The sequence below is a fragment of the Salmo salar genome, chromosome 17, assembly GCF_965601325.2.
Source record: "Salmo salar chromosome 17, fSalSal1, whole genome shotgun sequence".
Taxonomy (NCBI): domain Eukaryota; kingdom Metazoa; phylum Chordata; class Actinopteri; order Salmoniformes; family Salmonidae; genus Salmo; species Salmo salar.
In genome coordinates, this window is record NC_138307.1 from 85,112,867 (window position 1) to 85,126,663 (window position 13,797).

The 13,797-nt window shown below is 46.8% G+C and overlaps 1 protein-coding gene across 7 annotated transcripts in view; it reads left to right on the top strand.

The window, feature by feature from the left end:
* LOC123728277 (rho guanine nucleotide exchange factor 39-like) overlaps positions 1 to 13,797 on the top strand; it is a 110,203-nt gene that overhangs the window by 38,663 nt on the left and 57,743 nt on the right. The window lies entirely within an intron of this gene.

Consider the following 13,797-nt stretch of genomic DNA (forward strand, 5'->3'; position numbering starts at 1 on the left):
GGTCTGGCGACGAATATGTAGCTAGGGCCAGCCGACGAGAGCATACAGGTTGCAGTGGTGGGTAGTATATGGGGCTTTGGTGACAAAACGGATGGCGCTGTGATAGACTGCATCCAGTTTGTTGAGTAGAGTGTTGGAGGCTATTTTGTAAATTACTTCGCCGAAGTTGAGGATCGGTAGGATGGTAAGTTTTACGAGGGTATGTTTGGCAGCATGAGTGAAGGATGCTTTGTTGTGAAATAGGAAGCCGATTTTAGATTTAATTTTGGATTGGAGATGTTTGATGTGAGTCTGGAAGGAGAGTTTACAGTCTAACCAGACACCTAGCTATTTGTAGTTGTCCACATATTCTAAGTCAGAACCGTCCAGAGTAGTGATGCTAGTCGGACGGGCAGGTGCGGGCAGCGATCAGTTGAATAGTATGCATTTAGTTTTACTTGCATTTAAGAGCAGTTGGAGGCCACGGAAGGAGTGTTGTATGGCATTGAAGCCCGTTTGGAGGTTTGATAACACAGTGTCCAAAGAAGGACCAGATGTGTACAGATGTGTTCTAAACCACCAACTACTGTAAAACACAGTACATTGTTCTAAACCACCTACTACTGTAAAACACCATTCAACAGTACATTGTTCTAAACCACCTACTACTGTAAAACACCATTCAACAGTACATTGTTCTAAACCACCAACTACTGTAAAACACCATTCAACAGTACATTGTTCTAAACCACCAACTACTGTAAAACACCATTCAACAGTACAGTTGTGGCCAAAAGTTTTGAGAATGACACAAATATAAATTTTCACAAAGTCTGCTGCCTCAATTTGTATGATGGCAATTTGCATATACTCCAGAATGTTATGAAGAGTGATCAGATGAATTGCAAAGTCCCTCTTTGCCATGCAAATGAACTGAATCCCCCCCCAAAAAACATTTCCACTGCATTTCAGCCCTGCCACAAAAGGACCAGCTGACATCATGTCAGTGATTCTCTTGTTAACACAGGTGTGAGTGTTGACAAGGACAAGGCTGGAGATTACTCTGTCATGCTGATTGAGTTCGAATAACAGACTGGAAGCTTCAAAAGGAGGGTGGTGCTTGGAATCATTGTTCTTCCTCTGTCAACCATGGTTACCTGCAAGGAAACGCATGTCGTCATCATTGCTTTGCACAAAAAGGGCTTCACAGGCAAGGATATTGCTGCCAGTAAGATTGCACCTAAATCAACCATTTATCCGATCATCAAGAACTTCAAGGAGAGCGGTTCAATTGTTGTGAAGAAGGCTTCAGGGCACCCAAGAAAGTCCAGCAAGCGCCAGGACCTTCTCCTAAAGTTGATTCAGCTGCGGGATCGTGGCACCACCAGTATAGAGCTTGCTCAGGAATGGCAGCAGGCAGGTGTGAGTGCATCTGCACGCACAGTGAGGTGAAGACTTTTGGAGGATGGCCTGGTGTCAAGAAGGGCAGCAAAGAACCCACTTCTCTCCAGGAAAAACATCAGGGACAGACTGATATTCTGCATAAGGTACAGGGATTGGACTGGGGTAAATTCAATTTCTCTGATGAATCCCCTTTCCGATTGTTTGGGGCATCCGGAAAAAAAGCTTGTCCGGAGAAGACAAGGTGAGCGCTACCATCAGTCCCATGTCATGCCAACAGGAAGCATCCTGTGGGGGGTTGCTTCTCAGCCAAGGGAGTGGGCTCACTCACAATTTTGCCTAAGAACACAGCCATGAATAAAGAATGGTACCAACACATCCTCCGAGAGCAACTTTTCCCAACCATCCAGGAACAGTTTGGTGATGAACAATGCCTTTTCCAGCATGATGGAACATCTTGCCATAAGGAAAAAGTGATAACTAAGTGGCTCGGGGAACAAAACATTGATTTTTGGGTTCATGGCCAGGAAACTCCCCAGACCTTAATCACATTGAGACCTTGTAGCAGCAAACTTTGTGGAAATTAATATTTGTGTCATTCTCAAAACTTTTGGCCACGACTGTACATTGTTCTGAGCAACACCAACTACTGTACAACATCCTCTACCCCACACCTACTACATCAAACAATACCCGCTTTCATTTATCCAACCATTTTCCCACTCCGCTTTTGTACCAGTTGATACACAGGTAAAGCTGCTGATTGTCATGTGATGTGGGTTCCACTGACCCAGTAGTTTGTGGACTTTTGATTGGCTGACAAGTTCTACTTTCCTACTCTGAACCATGTGACTTCCTGGAAGGTGTTGTGAGAATGTTCAGAGTGGGAAACAGAACAGTGTGTGAGAGGTAGTGTTGCGTACTGTGAATACCACCATAGACGACCCTTATAGCGTCACGCTTTTCATGCCTGACTTCTCTTTCCTTTTCCTGTTGTGTTGTTTTCCCCGCTAGTCACCCGCTGCATAACCAAAAGGGAGCGCTGCGATGTGGTTATTATTTTGATGTAGCGCCTGTTGTAAAACTTTGACACACACACACACACACACACACACACACACACACACACACACACACACACACACACACAGATTGTCACAGATCTGTCACAATCCCCTGTGTTAACCAGCCGTTAGTGTTGGCTGTAATTTCATGCGGTCCTGATCCCTGTCGTTAATTAGTGTAACACTGGGAGGGGGGGGGGGGGGGGGGGCATAATCAACATGCTGATTTATGAACACAGGAGATAGGATGAAATACGCTGCTATGGGTTTATCAAGCTGCTTGTCTGTTTTCTTAATTAGGCTTTCTTGTCTCGTGTAGTATCGAGATGATTCTACAGCGACCTCTTAATGTGTTCTGTCCATCCGTCACGCATAAAGACAGTATGTCTGTCTTGCTGTACCATTTACACCTACCAACATCTGTAGTTCCGTAGAGTCTGACTTCAGTTAGTGTCCAACTTCTGGCTAGTTTAATGTCCCACTATTCTTTCGTGCTTCTTGTGCATGCTGAGATCGATGGGAGAAAGAACTCCCAAAAATGCAGCAGACATTCTGAGGCTGCAGGACTGACACATTTACCCTGGGACATGGCAATAGATTCACCTTTGCTCTCCTCCGTGAAACTCTGGAGACTCCAGGGACCTCTCATAATAGTACGATGATGTTAAGGGACTCAACACACATCCACACGTTCACGCGTGAAGACACACAGCTCTCCCTGCTTTCTGCTGCCCGGTAATAGCAGGAAATGGGCTGTCACTTATGGCTGTTCAACGATGATTGATGGTGAGTATGGCTGAAGTGCTGGATACTTAAGGAGATACAGGAGTGAAGGGGGGAATAAAATCATTGCCTTTTATTAAGTGGCATTTACTGTCTGGATCTGGTCTGTATCCCAAATGGCACCCTATTCCCAATATAGTGCAGCGTTAGAGCCCCATTGGGCTCTGGTCAAATGTAGTGCACTATGTAGGGAATAGGGGGCCATTTGGGACTCGGACGTGGAGCTTGGGTGGCTGAAGCGGACCTTTTCTTTCCTCTTTCCTTCCTCTCTCCCTGGAGATGACAGTGATGAGTTCTGGAGTTGATTGGGACTCTGTGTGATGGTGAATAGCTCCTCTGCGCTCTCGGTCTGTGTTAGGCATGTTATTGTGTCCATAATGGGGATGTAGCATGTCAAAGTGAAGGCGGGTGCAGCTGGAGGCTTTGAAATCCACAATGGCTCTGAGTTGGGGTGCCGTTTTGTGCCTAAGGGAATGGTAACCTGGTGGCGACAAGTATTAGAGCAGTACGAACAGTACATGAAGGAGTGAAAAGGTTAAGACTACGGCTCTTGTACCTCGAGGGGAGGGAAACTAAGCCCTAGCCTTTAGATTGGGCAACCAATGACCACGCTTGCTTTAGTCCTCCTTTATGTGAAGAATGGATTTGAAAGTGATTGGTTATATCATGTGTTGTGATTGGTTATATCGTGCGTTGTGATAGGACGTGATGGTATATCGTGCGTTGTGATAGGACGTGATGTTATATCATGCGTCGTGATAGGACGTGATGTTATATCGTGCGTTGTGATAAGACGTGATGGTATAGCATGCGTTGTGATAGGACGTGATGGTATATCGTGCGTTGTGATAGGACGTGATGTTATATCGTGCGTTGTGATAGGACGTGATGTTATATCGTGCGTTGTGATAGGACGTGATGTTATATCGTGCGTTGTGATAGGATGTGATGTTATATCGTGCGTTGTGATAGGACGTGATGGTATATCGTGCGTTGTGATTGGACGTGATGGTATATCATGCGTTGTGATAGGACGTGATGGTATATCATGCGTTGTGATAGGACGTGATGGTATATCATGCGTTGTGATAGGACGTGATGTTATATCATGTGTTGTGATTGGTTATATCATGCGTTGTGATAGGACGTGATGCTTTCATCTTCAACAAGTTCCTGTTGCCACCAGTGACGGGGTCAAAGAGTCGTTGTTTGGATTAATACTTTGTTGTGCTTTTGAAAGAATCTTCATTGACATATTAAAAGGAAAGGAAAGTGGGACTCCAAGCTGAAAAGACGGGCTCCGCGGCCTCCTCTTCCTAGTATCCTGATGGCTAGCTGAAAAGATGGGTACACAGCCTCCTCTTCCTAGTATCCTGATGGCTAGCTGAAAAGACGGGCTACGCGGCCTCCTCTTCCTACTATCCTGATGGCTAGCTGAAAAGATGGGTACACAGCCTCCTCTTCCTAGTATCCTGATGGCTAGCTGAAAAGACGGGCTCCGCGGCCTCCTCTTCCTAGAATCCTCATGGCTAGCTGAAAAGACAGGCTACACAGCCTCCTCTTCCTAGTATCCTGATGGCTAGCTGAAAAGACGGGCTACGCGGCCTCCTCTTCCTAGTATCCTGATGGCTAGCTGAAGAGACGGCTACACAGCCTCCTCTTCCTAGTATCCTGATGGCTAGCTGAAAAGACGGGCTACGCGGCCTCCTCTTCCTACTATCCTGATGGCTAGCTGAAAAGATGGGTACACAGCCTCCTCTTCCTAGTATCCTGATGGCTAGCTGAAAAGACGGGCTACGCGGCCTCCTCTTCCTAGTATCCTGATGGCTCGCTGAAAAGACAGGCTACACGGCTTCCTCTTCCTAGTATCCTGATGGCTAGCTGAAGAGACAGGGTACACAGCCTCCTCTTCCTAGTATCTTGATGGCGCGCTGAAAAGACGGGCTACACTTGTATTATTTCTTATTGTTATTTCATTGAGGAAGGAACCTGCAAGTCAGCATTTATTTGGATGGCGTATTCCCATGTGTATCCTGTAGGTACAACTAATAAAACTTGAAACTTTTTAAATTGATTATTTATTTCTGTTGTGTTTTAGAAAGAATCTTCATTGAACATATTGAAGTAGATTAATACTTTTAATTTGATTTATTTTTTACTTTTACCCCTTTTTCTCCTCAATTTTGTGGTATCCAATTGGTAGTTAGTCTTGTCTCATCGCTGCAACTTCCGTACGGACTCAGGAGGGGAAAAGGTCGAGAGCAGTGCGTCCTCAGAAACACAACCCAGCCAAGCCGCACTGCTTCTTGACACAATGCCCGCTTAACCCGGAAGCCAGCCGCACCAATGTGTTGGAGGAAACACCGTACACCTGGCGACCGTGTCAGCGTGCACTGCGCCCGGCCCGCCACAGGAGTCGCTAGAGCGCGATGGGACAAGAACATCACTGCCTGACAAACCCTCCTCTAACCCGGACGACGCTGGGCCAATTGTGCTCCGTCCCCATGGGTCTCACGATCACTGACCACTGTGCCACTCGGGGAAGGCCCCTTGTTGGGCATTTGAAAGAATCTTCATTGAACATATTGAAGTACCTCCTGCTCTTCTCAATTGTGGTAGTATTGCTGTGATGAAGACACCAGTTCATTTCCATATTTAAACTAAACAAACTCTCACATATTCACATTTTTATACCAAGCCATATTTCCTTTTCTTTCATCTAATCCCTATTACACACTTACCCATTCAGAGAGGGAGATAAGTTAGCCTCTTTACAATCACTTCATATTCCCTTTTAATTGCTGAAAGTTTAGAGAGAAGAGTGTATCTCGACACACACACACACACACACACACACACACACACACACACACACACACATAATGCCTCCCAGTACTATATTGAGATGTTCTGTGTTCATTTCCTTGGTTCTTTCTTTCCTTTTGAAGCTATTAGTGGTAGGAATTAAGCAGCGGTCTGTGGCGTGTTCACTAACCCGTGTTATAGGCTGACAGTGCCTGTTGTCTCTTAATTACAATTCTGAATCTTTAATGTAACGTATTTAAAGGCAAATAATTCGACTTAATTCTCTCTCTCGCTCTCTCGCTCTCTCTCTTGCTCTCTCTCTCTCGCTCTCTCTCGCTCTCTCTTTCGCTCTCTCTCTCGCTCTCTCGCTCGCTCGCTCTCTCGCTCTCTCTCTCGCTCACTCTCTCTCTCTTCATTTCTGACGTGAGAGAGAAGTCCCTGAATGACCCAACATGTCTGCTGAGAATAGGAAAGAGAGCGATCTGCATATCATCTGCATATTACAAAAGGAATTAGCATTAGCGCCGTAGCCACAACCGCCACATTCTCACTAACTAGGCCAACACAGTGATCTCAACCACATGCTTGCTTTCTAAATATGCTTGCATTCTTCCTCTCCCCCTTTTCATTAGAATATGTGAGCTGTTATAAATCAGGTTCAGATTATGTTATTGTTGTCTCGTCGTTATCTTGTCTTTGCTCAGCTGCTAATGAGCGTGACAGCACGGCTAAACGGGCGTGTTCCGTTTTACATTATTTGGGAATGCTGGGTAATAAACTCTCATTAGAGAGGAGAAACTCTCCCTCTTTCTTTTTTGTAGCGCCGTCTCTTTAATTACATCCCCCCCCCCCTCCCTCTCTAATAAGGATGAGGGCATGCTCCCGCTGCTGATAAAGCCTGTCATGTATTTGTTATTACTAGATGAGAGAATAAAGGAGTGGGATTATTATTTCTCTTTTTAAGTGTCTCCTAATTGAAGGAGGTTTTAATTGGACTCTTGTTTGGGGTTTTTTTTCTTTTTAGTTTCCTAATGAGTTGAACAATGTTGCTCTTTCTCCCCTTTGCATTCACAAGGCTTACTGCTGGTGTGGTAACTTATCAAGTACTGTAGTTAGTCTCTGTAGTAGCTCTGCGATTAGTTATATTTATACAATACCGCAGTTTATAATGGAGTTTGTCGGTTTTTTTCCCCGTCTCTTTTCCTTTTGACTGTATTTTCTATGTTTATTAATCCATTTGTTACAGCAGTTTGTGTTTTCAAGCCCACATCCACAACAGCAGCCTTCATCCTTAGCAGCCTTGAGTGCATTGAAAAGTGAAGCAATGCTAACCTTTCAGATTTCAACTTGAGCTGCATTTAAGAACCAGACAACCGTTCCAGAGAAAATAACTGTCAGAAGAAGGTTATTACTTTTTAGGATAAATAAAATGTGTACATTTGAATCCTGCTGAATCATTCAGGGTCGAGGAATACAATGGATCCTCTGTCATGTAGACAGTGTATCTCAAATCAAATCAAATGTATTTATATAGCCCTTCTTACATCAGCTGATATCTCAAAGCGCTGTACAGAAACCCCCAGCCTAAAACCCCAAACAGCAAGCAATGCAGGTGTAGAAGCATGGTGTCTAGGAAATACTCCCTAGAATGGAAGGAACCTAGGAAGAAACCTAGAGAGGAACCAGGCACTGAGGGGTGGCCAGTCCTCTTCTGGCTGTGCCGGATGGAGAATATAAGAGTACATGGCAATTTAAGGCCAGATTGTTCTTCAAGATGTTCAAACGTTCATAGATGACCAGCAGGGTCAAATAATAATAATCACAGCGGTTGTAGAGGGTGCAACAGGTCAGTACCTCAGGAGTAAATGTCAGTTGGCTTTTCATAGCTGTTGTCATTCTCCTTCCTTCACAGCACCACAGCTAACAAATAACAGTTTCTACTGCTGCCACCAACTGTCAGTACGTTGGTACTAGCATGGCTAATGGCTGACTTCTGGAGTGGATTATGGCAGTCAGTCTGCTAGCATGGCTAATGGCTGACTTCTGGAGTGGAATATGGCAGTCAGTCTGCTAGCATGGCTAATGGCTGACTTCTGGAGTGGAATATGGCAGTCAGTCTGCTAGCATGGCTAATGGCTGACTTCTGGAGTGGAATATGGCAGGCAGTCTGCTAGCATGGCTAATGGCTGACTTCTGGAGTGGAATATGGCAGTCAGTCTGCTAGCATGGCTGACTTCTGGAGTGGAATATGCAGTCAGTCTGCTAGCATGGCTAATGGCTGACTTCTGGAGTGGACTATGGCAGTCAGTCTGCTAGCATGGCTAATGGCTGACTTCTGCAGTGGAATATGGCAGTCAGTCTGCTAGCATGGCTAATGGCTGACTTCTGGAGTGGAATATGGCAGTCAGTCTGCTAGCATGGCTAATGGCTGACTTCTGGAGTGGAATATGGCAGTCAGTCTGCTAGCATGGCTAATGGCTGACTTCTGGAGTGGAATATGGCAGTCAGTCTGCTAGCATGGCTAATGGCTGACTTCTGGAGTGGAATATGGCAGTCAGTCTGCTAGCATGGCTAATGGCTGACTTCTGGAGTGGAATATGGCAGTCAGTCTGCTAGCATGGCTAATGGCTGACTTCTGGAGTGGAATATGGCAGTCAGTCTGCTAGCATGGCTAATGGCTGACTTCTGGAGTGGACTATGGCAGTCAGTCTGCTAGCATGGCTAATGGCTGACTTCTGCAGTGGAATATGGCAGTCAGTCTGCTAGCATGGCTAATGGCTGACTTCTGGAGTGGAATATGGCAGTCAGTCTGCTAGCATGGCTAATGGCTGACTTCTGGAGTGGAATATGGCAGTCAGTCTGCTAGCATGGCTAATGGCTGACTTCTGCAGTGGAATATGGCAGTCAGTCTGCTAGCATGGCTAATGGCTGCCTTCTGGAGTGGAATATGGCAGTCAGTCTGCTAGCATGGCTAATGGCTGACTTCTGGAGTGGAATATGGCAGTCAGTCTGCTAGCATGGCTGACTTCTGGAGTGGAATATGCAGTCAGTCTGCTAGCATGGCTAATGGCTGACTTCTGCAGTGGAATATGGCAGTCAGTCTGCTAGCATGGCTAATGGCTGACTTCTGCAGTGGAATATGGCAGTCAGTCTGCTAGCATGGCTAATGGCTGACTTCTGCAGTGGAATATGGCAGTCAGTCTGCTAGCATGGCTGACTTCTGGAGTGGAATATGGCAGTCAGTCTGCTAGCATGGCTAATGGCTGACTTCTGGAGTGGAATATGCAGTCAGTCTGCTAGCATGGCTAATGGCTGACTTCTGCAGTGGAATATGGCAGTCAGTCTGCTAGCATGGCTAATGGCTGACTTCTGGAGTGGAATATGGCAGTCAGTCTGCTAGCATGGCTAATGGCTGACTTCTGGAGTGGAATATCGCAGTCAGTCTGCTAGCATGGCTAATGGCTGACTTCTGGAGTGGAGTATGGCAGTCAGTCTGCTAGCATGGCTAATGGCTGACTTCTGGAGTGGAGTATGGCAGTCAGTCTGCTAGCATGGCTAATGGCTGACTTCTGGAGTGGAATATGGCAGTCAGTCTGCTAGCATGGCTAATGGCTGACTTCTGCAGTGGAATATGGCAGTCAGTCTGCTAGCATGGCTAATGGCTGACTTCTGGAGTGGACTATGGCAGTCAGTCTGCTAGCATGGCTAATGGCTGACTTCTGGAGTGGACTATGGCAGTCAGTCTGCTAGCATGGCTAATGGCTGACTTCTGGAGTGGAATATGGCAGTCAGTCTGCTAGCATGGCTAATGGCTGACTTCTGGAGTGGAGTATGGCAGTCAGTCTGCTAGCATGGCTAATGGCTGACTTCTGGAGTGGAGTATGGCAGTCAGTCTGCTAGCATGGCTAATGGCTGACTTCTGGAGTGGAATATGGCAGTCAGTCTGCTAGCATGGCTAATGGCTGACTTCTGCAGTGGAATATGGCAGTCAGTCTGCTAGCATGGCTAATGGCTGACTTCTGGAGTGGAGTATGGCAGTCAGTCTGCTAGCATGGCTAATGGCTGACTTCTGGAGTGGATTATGGCAGTCAGTCTGCTAGCATGGCTAATGGCTGACTTCTGGAGTGGAATATGGCAGTCAGTCTGCTAGCATGGCTAATGGCTGACTTCTGGAGTGGAATATGGCAGTCCAGTCTGCTAGCATGGCTAATGGCTGACTTCTGGAGTGGAATATGGCAGTCAGTCTGCTTGCATGGCTAATGGCCTCTCTGGCACCTGTGTCTCTTAAAATCAAGACCAGACAACACAGAGAGGGGGAGGAGAGTAGGGGGGAGGAGAGTAGGGGGGGAGACGGGGAGGAGAGTAGGGGGGAGACGAGGAGGAGAGTAGGGGGAGACAGGGGGGGAGAGTAGGGGGAGACGGGGGGGAGAGTGGGGGGGAGAGTAGAGGGAGACGGGGAGGAGAGTATGGGGGGAGACGGGGAGGAGAGTGTGGGGAGGAGAGTATGGGGGGAGAGTGGGGAGGAGAGTATGGGGGGAGACGGGGAGGAGAGTATGGGGGGAGAGTGGGGGGGAGAACGGGGAGGAGGGAGACGGGGAGGAGAGTATGGGGGGAGACGGGGAGGAGAGTATGGGGGGAGACTGGGAGGAGAGTGTGGGGAGGAGAGTATGGGGGGAGAAGTGGGGAGGAGAGTATGGGGGGAGACGGGGAGTAGAGTATGGGGGGAGAGGTGGGGGGGAGACGGGGAGGAGGGAGACGGGGAGGAGAGTAGGGGGGAGACGGGGAGGAGAGTAGGGGGAGAGTAGGGAGGAGAGTAGCGGGAGAGAGTAGGGGGAGACAGTGGAAATCAATGTAAATTGTCAATGCACTTCCAAGGTCCCATTGTCCCTCTCCAAACGCCAGGGTAAAGATTTCTGCTGTTGGAAAGCTGCCGTCAGGTCTCCAGACCTTTTAGAAGGGGATAGGTTACTCTAATGTATCACAAATTGATCAAAATGCACTTATTCTGTACTTTTTTAAATGGGGAATCTTCTTTCTTTGACGACTTGTTGTTTTTCTGAGAAGGCGACAAGCCGGCAGCGCTGCTGTTCTACTATCTGACCGTTTTGACGTTATTAGGATGAACATGATAGTCCTTTGAGCTGTGACTACTTGGTGGGGTTCCTCTCTGTTTACTGCCCCCCTTACGTAACCCTGTTACTCTATCTCTCTCCCTCTCTCTATCTCTCTCCCTCTCTCTCTCTCTCTCTCTCCCTCTCTCTCTCTCTCTCCCTCTCTCTCTCTCTCTCTCTCCCTCTCTCTCTCTCTCTCTCTATCTCTCTCCCTCTCTCTATCTCTCTCCCCTCTCTATCTCTCTCCCTCTCTCTCTCTCTCTCTCTCTCTCTCTCTCTCTCTCCCTCTCTATCTCTCTCCCTCTCTCTCTCTCTCTCTCTCTCTCTCTCTCTCTCCCTCTATCTCTCTCCTCTCTATCTCTCTCCCCCTCTCTATCTCTCTCCCTCTTCTCTCTATCTCTCTCCCCTCTCTCTATCTCTCTCTCCTCTCTACTCTCTCTCCCTCATCTCTCTCTCCCTCTCTCTCTATCTCTCTCTCTCTCTCTCTCTATCTCTCTCTCCCTCTATCTCTCTCTCCCTCTATCTCTCTCCCTCTCTCTCTCTCTCTCTCTCTCTCTCTCTCTCTCTCTCTCTCTCTCTCTCTCTCTCCCTCTCTCTCTCTCCCTCTCTATCTCTCTCCCTCTCTCTCTCTCTCTCTCTCTCTCTCTCTCTCTCTCTCTCTCTCTCTCTATCTCTCTCTCTCCTCTCTCTCTATCTCTCTCCCCTCTCTCTCTCTCTCTCTCCTCTCTCTCTCTATCTCTCTCCCTCTCTCTCTCTCTCCTCTCTCTCTCTCTCTCTCTCTCTCTCTCTCTCTCTCTCTCCCTCTCTCTCTATCTCTCTCTCTCTCTCTCTCTATCTCTCTCCCTCTCTATCTCTCTCCCTCTATCTCTCTCCCTCTCTCTCTCTATCTCTCTCCCTCTCTATCTCTCTCCCTCTATCTCTCTCCCTCTCTCTATCTCTCTCCCTCTCTCTCTCTCTCTCTCTCCCTCTATCTCTCTCCCTCTATCACTCTCCCCCTCTCTCTCTCTCTCCCTCTCTCTCTCCCTTCTCTATCTCTCTCCCCTTCTCTATCTCTCTCCCTTCTCTATCTCTTTCTCCCTCTCTCTCTCCCTCTCTCTCTCTCTTTCTCCCTCTCTCTCTCTTTCTCCCTCTCTCTCTCCCCTCTCCCCTCTCTTTCTTTCTCCCTCTCCCCTCTCTTTCTTTCCCCCCTCTCCCCCTCTCTTTCTTTCCCTCTCTCTTTCCCCTCTTTCCTCCTTTCCCTCTCTCTTTCCTCTCTTTCCTCCCTCTCCCTCTCTCTTTCCTCCCTCTCTCTTTCCTCCTCTCCCTCTCTCTTTCCTCCCTCTCTCTTTCCTCTCTCTTTCCCCCTCTCCTCTCTTTCCCCTCTCTTTCCTCTCCTCCTCTCTTTCCCCTCTCTCCCTCCTGCTCTCTCTTTATTTCCCTCTTTCCTCTCCTTTCGTTCTCCATCTCTCCTCCAGGTGTTAAAGTTCTCCGTCACTGCGACAGATTTCCGTCTAATGGATTCTGGAGAGTTTGGGGGTGGGGGGGCTGGTTTGGAGATGACAGCCTAATACAGACAATTCTCAAATAACTGAAATATTTTATTTTCTCTGTTACGCTGTGTGCACTGAACTGACATGCGTGATTGTTGCTGACAGTGTTCATATGAAGGGAATTAAATAGTCTATATTGCCCTCCAGTGGTGTGTAGTCTACTGTAATAGTCTGTAAGCCCTCCAGCGGTGTGTAGTCTACTGTAATAGTCTGTAAAGCCCTCCAGTGGTGTGTAGTCTACTGTAATAGTCTGTAAAGCCCTCCAGCGGTGTGTAGTGTACTGTAATAGTCTGTAAGCCCTCCAGCGGTGGGTAGTCTACTGTAATAGTCTGTAAAGCCCTCCAGCGGTGTGTAGTCTACTGTTATAGTCTGTAAAGCCCTCCAGCGGTGTGTAGTCTACTGTAATAGTCTGTAAAGCCCTCCAGCGGTGTGTAGTCTACTGTAATAGTCTGTAAAGCCCTCCAGTGGTGTGTAGTCTGCTGTAATAGTCTGTAAAGCCCTCCAGCAGTAATTATACTAAACCAGACATCTAACTAGTCCTGTAATGGTGTTATTAAACTAAACCAGACATCTAACTAGTCCTGTAATGCGTGTTATTAAACTAAACCAGACATCTAACTAGTCCTGTAATTGGTGTTATTAAACTAAACCAGACATCTAACTAGTCCTGTAATGGTGTTATTAAACTAAACCAGACATCTAACTAGTCCTGTCATGGTGTTATTAAACTAAACCAGACATCTAACTAGTCCTGTAATGGTGTTATTAAACTAAACCAGACATCTAACTAGTCCTGTAATGGTGTTATTAAACTAAACCAGACATCTAACTAGTCCTGTAATGGTGTTATTAAACTAAACCAGACATCTAACTAGTCCTGTAATGGTGTTATTAAACTAAACCAGACATCTAACTAGTCCTGTAATGGTGTTATTAAACTAAACCAGACATCTAACTAGTCCTGTCATGGTGTTATTAAACTAAACCAGACATCTAACTAGTCCTGTAATGGTGTTATTAAACTAAACCAGACATCTAACTAGTCCTGTAATGGTGTTATTAAACTAAACCAGACATCTAACTAGTCCTGTAATGGTGTTATTAAACTAAACCAGACATCTAACT